We start from the raw sequence: 9,339 nt of genomic DNA, 5'->3' as shown, positions 1-9,339 counted from the left end.
CACTCATGAGTTGGTGCACATGTAACCGCAAATCCAGGGCACTAGATCTGTGACTACACGGCTATAAACCTGGCCAAGTGCCTCTGTCACCAGACGGTGCCTGTGGTCGGTCTTTGTGCATAACAGCGAGATCTGCAGCAGGAGCAGGCTGCGTTACCTGCACTGACCACTGATAACACCAGAGCTCCAAGAACAGAAGCACTGAGCCACGCTGCTGAGGCAACCACATCACAGCTCTTAACACTAGGAGCCCGTAAGTACTCCTGTAGACCCTGCTTTCACTGGCATTAAGCCAAACAGCGTCCACAGAGCCCCCTGGCACTCCTGCGCCCTGCTGTGCAATGCAGAGGGAGAGATGGAGAAGAGAAAGGCCCACGTGTTCCTTTGCCCTGGCCCAGGCTAGCCTATGCCACTTCCCATGGTTCTGTGGGCCAGACTTGCAGGGCGGGGAAAAGAGATGTAGAGGTCATGGTGGGTAATCAGCAGAACATGAGCTCCCATTGTGGCATTGGGGCTTAAAAAGCTATTGTAATTCTGGAATGTATAAACAGGAAACGCTTGAGCAGGAGTAAAGAGGTTGTCTCGCTTCTGTGATGGATGGGAGGCCCACTGTTCTTTTCTGAACATCCCAGTATTCAGTGACTAAAGGGTTAAACCTAGCTAGCTAGAAAGTGTTGGCAGGGAGTTCAGATCTGCATTAAAAGGGAATCTGTCTGCTGTTTTTCTTTGTGAGTTTAATCCTGGAGCTGCGGAAGGGGATGGGGGGGGGGGGGATGAATTGAACTGGGCAGGGACATCATGCCTAAAAAAAAGAATACCTGGGCCTAGAATTGGACTGGACCTTGGAAGTGTGGATACTTGAGTAGATAGAGAATGTTTATTTAGATGCGATCAGGTTATTTTTTTGTTTTGTTGTTTGGTTAAACTCCTCTGTGCTAAATCCATATCCCCTCCTCTCCCCACTATAACTTTAAACTGAATCCCAGGGATGCAATTGTCTGTGTTTTAATCTGTTCTTTTCTCAGTTGCGCTATAACTCCTAGCAGCCAAGTCAGTTTTACAAATGAATACCTTTTTGTTTTCTTAATATAATCACCTATTTTAAGGCTATGATCTGATTTTGTATCCTGGAAAGTAATAGGAGGTCTGTGTATACCTGCCTAAGACTAAGAGGACAGCTATCAGAAATTACAGTTTGTTTTCATTTTTCTTTTTTTCTTTCCAAGTGCTAAATAAAGGGGAATAATGACATCTCTGGATCTGCTGGCAATGCTCCTCCTAATGCCCCCTAATATGCCATTAGCCTTCTTGGCTACAAGGGCACACTGTTGACTCATATCCAGCTTCTCATCCACTGTAACCCCCAGGTCCTTTTCTGCAGAACTACTATTTAGCTGGTTGGTCCCAGGCCTGTAACAATACTTGGGATTCTTCTGTCCCAAGTGCAGGACTCCGCACTTGTCCTTGTTGAACCTCATCAGCTTTCTTTTGGCTCTTGTGTAAAAGAGTTTGGGGTACCCTTCTGGAATACGTTCCCAAGTGACTTCTTCCTGCGTTCAAGAAGAAAAAGTTTTTTTCCACTTGGGTAGAGGCAGCAACCCTCCTAAGCTCAGGGAATCTGTGACCTTGGGGAGTTTTGAAGCAGAAGCCCATAGAGACACGGTATTTTAAGGTCTCTTTTGGGCCCACACCTTCTGCACTCCAAGTGCCAGAGTGGGGAACCGACTTAGCCTCTTTATTCGGCACTTGAACTTCTGCTGCTGGAGTTCTGTGCCCAGCTCTGGTGACCAGAATTCCAGATGGATGTTGATAAATTGGAGAGGGGTCATGTCAAGGCTGTTTCCCACTCTGGCACTCCAAGTGCAGAAGGTGGGGGCCCACAAGAGACTTTAAAATACCCTGCCACTGGAGGCTTGTGTTGGTGTTGCTGCCATCATCCAAATGCACAAACCCCTTTGAGAACCAGACAGGCGCATTTCAGAATTCCCTCCTGTGGGGTACCTTCCTTGTCCTTGACACTCCCTCCAGAGAGAGCTTGAAAACCTGTAATTTCTCCTAGAAGTATGGCTTGCTGTCTTAGGCACGTGCATACAGAACCTTCCGCCCTCTAGGATGCAGGAATCAGATCATGGTTTTAAAAATGTGACGTCTATTAACAAAACAAATACACTTGGTGAAACATTACTTAGAATCATAGAACCATAGAGCTGGAAGAGACCTCAGGAGTCATCAAGTCCAGCCCCTGCCCAAGGCAGGACCTATCCCAACTAAATCAACCCATCCAGGGCTTTGTCAAGCCAAGACTTAAAAACCTCTAGGGATGCAGATTCTACCACCTCCCTAGGGAACCCATCTCAGTGTTTCCCTACCCTCCTAGTGAAATAGTTTTTCCTAATATCCAACCTAGACCTTCCCCATTGTAACTTGAGACCATTTCTCCTTGTTCTGCCATCCGTCACTACTGTGAACAGCCTCTCTCCATCCTCTTTGGAACCTCCCTTCAGGAAGTTGAAGGCTGCTATCAAATCCCCCCTCGCTCTTCTCTTCTGCAGACTAAACAAACCCAAATCCCTCAGTCTCTCCTCATAGGTCATGCGCTCCAGCCCCCTAATCATTTTGGTCGCCCTCCGCTGGACCCTCTCCAATGCGTCCACATCCTTTCTATAGTGGGGGCCCCAGAACTGGACACAATACGCCAGATGTGGCCTCACCAGAGCCGAATGAAGGGGAATAATCACTTCTCTGGATCTGCTGGCAATGCTCCTCCTAATGCACCCTAATATGCCATTAGGTTTCTTGGCTACAAGGTCACACTGTTGACTCATATCCAGCTTCTCATCCACTGTAACCCCCAGGTCCTTTTCTGCTGAACTGCTACTTAGCCAGTCGGTCCCCAGCCTGTAACTATGCTCGGGATTCTTCCATCCCAAGTGCAGGACTCTGCACTTGTCCTTGTTGAACCTCATCAGATTTCTTTTGGCCCAATCCTCTAATCTGTCTAGGTCACTCTGGACCCTATCCCTGCCCTCCAGCATATCTACTGCCCTCCAGCGTATCTACTTGGTTGCTAGGTGTTACAAAGAAACTGAAAAAAGAAAGATTAAAACACAGAAAATCGCTTCCCTGGGATTCAGTTTGAAGAGTTCCAGGGTAAAGGGGGATAGTTACATGTGCTTAGCAAAAAGAAGTCCAACAAACTAAAAAAATAAAGAAAATAACCTAGTAGCATCTGACTAAAAATTCCCTGTTCTACTCACATCTCTCTTGTTCCAAGATTTAGTCTTTCCCTAGCCAAGAAAGTCGCTGGATTCTGCTTGCCCAGGTTCCTGGCTTAATTCACATCTTCCAGGCATGATCACACAACAGGCACATCACTGCTTCCAATTCAAAACCCCAAATTCTGTTTCCATTTTCTTTCCTGGCCTCCTGTCAACTCGCTTCCTGCTTCTCTAGCATTCCTGGAGACTTTCTAGGACCTTTTGTCTATGGTTTCAACCTTTCCAGGCAAGACAGTTAGGGTTAAGTCCCAAGACTTTCAGGCAACCGTCTGCTTTTGACACAACCTGCCTGTTTCTCTTCAGCTAACTCTTGCTTACTTTGGTTCAGGCCTCAGGCCTTACACCAGGCCCATGCTTCAGGCCCATCCTTTCTAGTACAGGATGTAGCCTGGTAACAAAGCCCTGACTGTGGTATCAGGAAACCTGGGTTCTATTCCTGCCTCTCCCACAGGTTGGAGAGGTTATTCCCTGTCTGTAAAATAAGACTAATGATACTAACCTTCACTTTTTAGACCTACACACAGCAACTAGGGATTTTTATTAACTACTCAAATATCGGTGAGCCTGGCTCGCTAGATGAACCATCCGGTTCCTCTTGGAATCATGTTAAATGCTTGATCCCCATGACCAAAGTCTCTTATACTGGGAGAAGTGACACGGGGGAATAAAAGCTGCTGTCTGAGGTAAACTACCTGGCAGGAATCCCCTGGAATGGGAGCCATCGCTACCAGGAGCCCAGGAATAACAAGACTCCAAAAGTCCAGCTGCCAGGCAGTTTGACCATCTCCTTCAGGCCAGTGGCCCAGAATTCCAGGACATCTTTGGGCCTGGGTTTAAAAAGAGGCAGTACCGTGTGCTCAGCCCCTTTTTATCCATCCCCTTTCCCTCCATTGGCACGCAACCCTCAAATGGCCAAAGGTTTCCCTTTCCCTCCCTCCTTGGTTAAACAAGCTGGTTAAACAGCTCGAGGTGATGGAGTGATAAGCACCCACTGACAGAGTCGCTCGGGTTGCAGGGCCAGCGTAAGTCCGCTTTTAAAACTCCCGGCAATAGAGCTGCAGCTACGGGAGGGGACTCTAGCAAGGGCCTGGAACAAGGAACAGGGCTCCACTCCTGCATGGGATTCGGGCTTCCCCCAGGCAGATGCTCTGTTGCTGCTTTCCTGTCTCTCCCTTCTCCAGGTGGAAGGGGACGGTTAGCCAGTGTTCCCTGCAAGCTGAGCTCTTGGGCGGCCAGCCAGGAGACATTCAAATGCTGCCCAGTTTGATAGCCGGTAGCATGTATTTCTAGTGGTGGTGCATGTGGTGTACTGGGTGTAGACATAGATCTTGTTGTTATAGTAACTGCGTTAGGTCACTGGGGGTCAGCCCAGCTGGTTTGGGTTTTTTCTAGCTAGCTCCGTGCTATGCAATAAAATGGACACTTGCAACTACTCAAGCTCTCTGTATTTCCACTGATTTCTTCCCATGCTGTGAAACTCCACGTGACGTAACAGTGCACATCCGTGCATGCCTTGGTGCACATAACAAAATGTATTCCGCACAGGAGTGGGGGAAAAAGTAGAGGAATTATTGCCGCTAGCTCCTTACTGAAACTCAGTGAAAGGCAGGGGAAATGAGAGATCAAAATCCTGAGACTGACAGTCCCCAGGAACAACGGGGAGAGGCTAAAGTCCCAGTTCAGCCTGACTGGCAGAGCAGGGAGCCAGGAGGGAGCCAGGGTCGGCAGAGTGGGACTGAGCTAAGGAGAGAGCAGGGGCCCGCACTGAGCTGGGGAGCAGGGCTGGCCTCGGGGAGGGAGAAGGGGAGGCCGGGGTCAGGATCGGGGGCAGTGCGACTGGCCTCAGGGAGGAAGGGGGGGTCAGGGACAGCATGACTGGCCTCGGGGAGGGAGAAGGGGGGGCCAGGGTCAGGATCTGGCCCCTCCCCCCCAGAGCTGCTTCCCATCCCCTCTTCCTTCCAGCCAGTTCCTGCCCCCCCCCAGCCAGTCCCTCTTCCTCCCTCCCCCCTGCCCAGGATCAAGTGTGTCCGTTTTTTGGGGGGAGGGTCTACCTGGCAACCCTACGAGTCAGACCCGGCGCAGGCACCAAGTGATGGGGACTGCCAGAACTTTGGGAACCTGAGTCTGCGGGGTGGGGGTTTGTGGCAGGTCAGGAGATGAAAGGGGAAGGCACTAAGGGACAGGGTGTAGGAGACAGACAAATGCCAGGGGGCCAAGTGGAGACAATGAGGAAAAGGGCAGAAGGGGAGGTGTCAGTGGGGGGGGGCAGGATGATGCTAGGAGAGGAGAGGGGAAGGGCTTTGGGGGCTAGAGGGGAGAAGGGGAGGTGCTGGGAAAAGGCTTGAAAGAAGGGGTGGGCATGAGGAAGGCGGGGATGGAGCAAGGCACGTGTAAAGGCACAGGGGCATGAGGGGAACGGGGGCAGAGGGTGGTGAGGGAGTGGGCAAAGTGGGCAGGGGCAGTGAGGGAAGGGGGAGGCACCAAGAGGGTGCAAGGGTAAGGGAAGGTGCAGGTGCCAGGGAGTCCGGGGCGGTGAAGCAGAAGGGCAGACACCTGCAGGGGAGGGACCAGCAGCTGAGGAGAGAGGCAGGACAGGTGTGTAGAGGGGGGTGTTAGGAAAGGGGATGAGGAGGGGTAGCTCACATGGTCAGAGTGGGGCTACTGGAGGAGTGGGCACAGGGGGAGAGAGAAAGGCTGCTGGAGGGGGCAAGTCTCGGGAAGGCCGAGGGCAGTGAGAAGGGCAGGAGTCAGGGCAGCAGAGGTGGGTGAGGGGTTGGGGGGGCAGTAGGCACCAGGGGAGCTGATGGAGGAAGGGAAGGAGACAGGGCAGCAGAGGGGAAAGGTAAGTGGTTCATAAGATATTTATGAATAACTTGGGTGCCACACTGACACATCCAAACAAGCCACACTCAGTACTGGTGCACAACACAAAATGTATTGTGCTCATGGGAGGAAACTCTTAGAGGGAACACTTCCCCCAGCCTCTCCACCCCCCGAGTTAATGTCTCACACATTGGGTTAATGCAATTGCAGGATCATTGCACGAGGGGGGTTTGGTGAGGGCCAAACTAATCCCTATTGGTAAGTGGATGGTGGGAAAAGTCCTTGGGGGGGGGGAGGTCACATGACACCTTTTATTTCTGGTCATGTGTCCATATTGCCCTGAAAGTCTTACCTCCAGAGGCGTGGCTAATGGGGGTCAAAGAGTACATTTAAAAACATTCTTTGGGTGCACACCCTAATGAAATGTGCTGCGCACGCCTATGGGCAGAGAGCAGATCCAGTCCTGGGAGCAGGGCTGCAGCCACAGACTTATAGACGCCACCCAGAGAGCAGATCCGCATGCTGGGAGCAGGCCTGCAGCTGTAACCCACCCACCTGATGTGGGTCACTATCCTATGGAGTGGCACTGAGACCACTTCCAGCAAGCAATTATTACAAGGGAGCTCTTCAGCCTATGCTGAGAGGCAACTGACTTATAACTCAAGTTGTAGCAGCTCCTGCCCTAAGCTCCAAAAGTCCCAGGTTCTAATCCACCTGGTGGCAGTTGCACCAGGGAACCCTCTGTACAGGACTCCCCCCCCCTCCCCCCCCCACACACACACACAGCCTTGCTTCCTGGAATCAGCCACCTAGGTGAATAAAGCTGGAAACCCCCATGCCTATAGCTATGCGCCTTTGCTAAATAGCTAGAGCCATTCTAAAGTGCCCAGATCTCACAACTAAAAAGAAGACGTCCCAATGAGCTGTTAAGCTGTGCTGCCTGCCACAGACAAGTAGCTCCAAGAAGAGTGAGTGCTGTAACTCTGGAGCCTAATGATGGTGGTGTCCTCCAGCCATTTCAGATTAGTACAGCTGCCTCCCTGTGAACCAGGTGCGAGCTGGCCATGGGGTCCCATAGACCTGGCTTGTGCAGCCTAACCTGATAACCAAGCAGCCCATCCATTACTAGCCAGCTGATTACCTTGGGCATGGGAGACCATCGCACTCGTAATTCCTGGGGCCTTCATGCACTGACAGGGCTTGACTCAATCGGCCAGCTAGGGAGAAAGAAATAAACAGAAGGCAGAGGAGTCACCAAGCGATCAGAAGACCAGCACGGTGCCTTATAGGCCGTTCAGCTGTGAAGAGTCACCAAGACAGAGCAGGTGATGCTAACCTGAGTTAGTCCATTAACTGTGGCTAGGCTGGGCCATGAGAGGAGAGACAGGCAGTAAATCTGCAGCTGTCAGACCATAAGGAGGACACGGAGGTTTCGAAACCAGCTCAGAGAACAGGGCTGGGTAAGATGCAACCCACCTAACACTGTGATCTGGCCACTTTGTGTTTAGATCCTGCTGCCCATGCCGCCAAATTCTAAGTGGGGACTCAGGCAGCAGGATCCAATTTTAAATGATTAACGGCTCATGGTTACAGCAGGGGCAGGAGCCACGAGCCCTTTAAAAAGCTGTAGCCACGCTGGACAGCTGCCAGTAGTGGCAAAGCTGTGAGCTCTTTTCTGTGCTTTTAATTGAAAGCCTCAGCCACGGAGAACTCTGAGGGTGGGCTAGTCCACAACACCGCCCCTTCTGCCTCACGCTCCGCCCCTTCTGTGGGCGGAGCCGGCCTATGACCCCATACCAAAATCAATTAAGTGGCCCCCTTCTGAAAATTATCGCCCAGCCCTGTCACAGAATCATAGAAAAGTCTGAGTGGAAGGGACCATGATAGGTCCAGTGTTTCGCAAACTTTTTTTATAATGTACCCCCTTTAAAAAAAAATGTGTAAGTACCCCCAGTACCTACAGTTTTCAGACACACACAATTTTTTTCTACCGTTGCAACACATTTGTTTAAACAACTGCATCGTAGCCGGGCGGGCGATGGCATTTTTGGGTGTAAAAGGTACAAAAAGAATAAAGCGCTGTCAAACTGAAAACAAAAATTCAGTTTTCGCCAAATTTCAGTTGTGTTGACGTATCCCCCAGACATCTCTTGAGTACCTTTAAGGGGACTCGTACCACTGGTCGAGAAGCACTGATCTAGTCCACCCCTGCACCGAGACAGGACCAAGCATGTTTGTCTCACCTCTTGGCTCCTAGGACACGGCTTGAACTAACGCACTTGGAAAGACATTATCGTATATACGCCCAAAGTGCTTCGTCTCAGTGTATTACCATAAAATCTAACTGTCCAAACTCCGACCTTTCATTTCCCTGTCACTTGGCCAGCCACAGCCTCACAAGCCTTCGGCATCGATCTCAAAGCCCTTGTCACGCTTTTACACAGCTGTGCTGACACGCTTGTGAGCCAGGCACACTTGTGCGACACGTCCCAAAGCACTTGCTCCAGGGCATTACATCGCACTTGCCTGCCTTTGATGGACAGGGAAAGGGAGACCTGAAAGGCCTCTCCAAGGTCACCAGCGCGAGAGTGAGCGCAGAATTGCGGAGCAAGGGTCTAACACACAACTCTGTGCCTTAGTCACTAGGTGGCATTAGATTAGAACCCGGGAGTTCTTACGCCCAACCCCTGCCCCCTCCACTAGGCCATGCTGCTGGCCTCCCGCCTCTCCCCCTGGGCTTGGAGACAGACGGGAGGCTGGAGCCAGCCTGCGCAGAAGGGGCTGTAACGCTTACAGCACGTTCATGACACTGCCCCTGCGCAGCCGCTCTCAGATCCACACTCGGAACCCACAAGAAACACCCCAAGAGCGGAGATGAAACCGCCACTCACCTGCAGCCCAGCTTCCAGGAAGGGCAAAGCAAAAGCGGAGCTCGCGGATTCCAGCCCAGCCTGGCACCTGCTTCCTGAACTTTGGCCCCTTTCCTCCAAGATAGCAGGAGGCTGCTCTGGGCCTTTTGTGCCCACGACGGGGCATAAAAGCAAACTCAGCTGTTGGTTCCATCTTGCGGGCAGAGCCCCGGCAGACAGTGGCAGGCGGGGGTATCGACTGACCCTCCAACCCAGGATATTCCCCCCACACCTGGATTCGCTTCCTAGTCATCCCCATCTCCCTGCACGATCCTTGTTTCTCAACCCGCCGGTCCGAGAAATTGTCAGAGCAGGTTGATCCCGACCTT

This window comes from Pelodiscus sinensis, chromosome 33 (genome assembly GCF_049634645.1).
Source record: "Pelodiscus sinensis isolate JC-2024 chromosome 33, ASM4963464v1, whole genome shotgun sequence".
Classification (NCBI taxonomy): Eukaryota; Metazoa; Chordata; order Testudines; family Trionychidae; genus Pelodiscus; species Pelodiscus sinensis.
The sequence above is the reverse complement of the archived record's forward strand: the minus strand, read 5'-3'. Positions refer to the sequence as shown.